Genomic DNA, 1,365 nt, shown 5'->3' with positions numbered 1-1,365 from the left:
ACCAAGCCCCGCCGCCAGCCACTCCCTGGAGTGCATCCCGGCGCCCCAGTCCTCCAAGGGGCGCCCCAGCCTGCAGCTCACTCTCAGCCTTTGGGATGCTCCAGAACCTTCCAGGACACCCCAAATCCTCAGGCCTCCACCCCACCAGACACCCCCAGATCTCTGCCACCAGACATCCACCTCAGGTTCCCCTGCCGCTAGGATTTCCAAGACCGGCCCGGCCTGTCTGCAATTCCAGGGAACCTGATCTTTGCAGGGCACCCCGTTTCTTAGGCCCAACCCCCCCCCCAAATGTCTTCCCTTGAATGGTACCCCCTTCACGGACACCAGTGCTTCCCAGAGGGTCGTGTACGTGCCTCTGACGTGCTGAGGTCCAGGCAGTGCGAGGACAGACACCCGGGAGCTGTGTCTTCCCCGAGAGGGTCTGCCCTTTGGGGCGCTTCGCTCACAGGCCAGTAAGTAAGTCCAGGTTGTGTTGCGCGGACGCCGTTTGTTCAAATTGAGTGTCTCCATCCAGAGGCTGTGCCGGACGGACGGACGGACGGATGGACACTGGGACATCGAGGCTTAGGAAACAACCTACCCACCTGGGCGGGGACCCCAGCCCACCGTCCCCCGCGGTCCCCGCCCCGCCCGCGGGTTGAAAAAGCACTCCTCACACCCCATCCTGGCTCAAGGATGCGCTACCTCCCCCACGCCTGGAGGCCACACCGGCCCCAGAATCCTTAGAGAACCCCCCTTTCGGAGCTGGGGGCCCGCAGAATTAGCAACCTTCCTCCCTGTGCTCCCACAGCCTCAGGAACCCCGCCCGAGGGTTGGGGGGGTGTCACTGAGCACGATTCTTGATGCAACGATTCCTATGCAAGGGGCACTTTGAGTCCCCCCCATCTTTCCCTCGGACCCTAAACCCTGGCGAATCTGGGGTGAGGGGTGGGGCAGGTTCTGCGGGGAGCGGGGCGGGGCAAAGGGCTAGGGGCCCCAGACACCAGGGTATGGGGGTGGGGACTGATTATATTGCCAAAGGGTTTTAACTTCTTTAAAAAAAAAAAAAAGTCCCCCCACCTCCCATTCCCCAGACCCTCACGGAAGACGAACGGTGCGGGGGGAGGGGGCGAGGGTCTTTTCCAAAGGGTACAGACCTCTTCCCTCCGTCTCCCCCCTGCTCGCCAACCTGCCACACGTACCCAGCTTTTTAGTTCAGCTTTTAAAAATAACTACGATCATGACAAGCCTCTACCACACGTGAATCTCATCCCCCAAGTCAATAAACAGCGTGGGACTCGGGGAGGGAGGGCGAGCTAAAGGGACGACTTCCACGTCCCGCTCCCTCCTTCCCCCCCACCCCCCCACCTTTGCCGGGCCGCC

Source organism: Myotis brandtii, unplaced genomic scaffold, assembly GCF_000412655.1.
Source record: "Myotis brandtii unplaced genomic scaffold, ASM41265v1 scaffold601, whole genome shotgun sequence".
In the NCBI taxonomy this organism is placed as follows: Eukaryota; Metazoa; Chordata; class Mammalia; order Chiroptera; family Vespertilionidae; genus Myotis; species Myotis brandtii.
Note: the sequence above shows the minus strand (reverse complement) of the source record.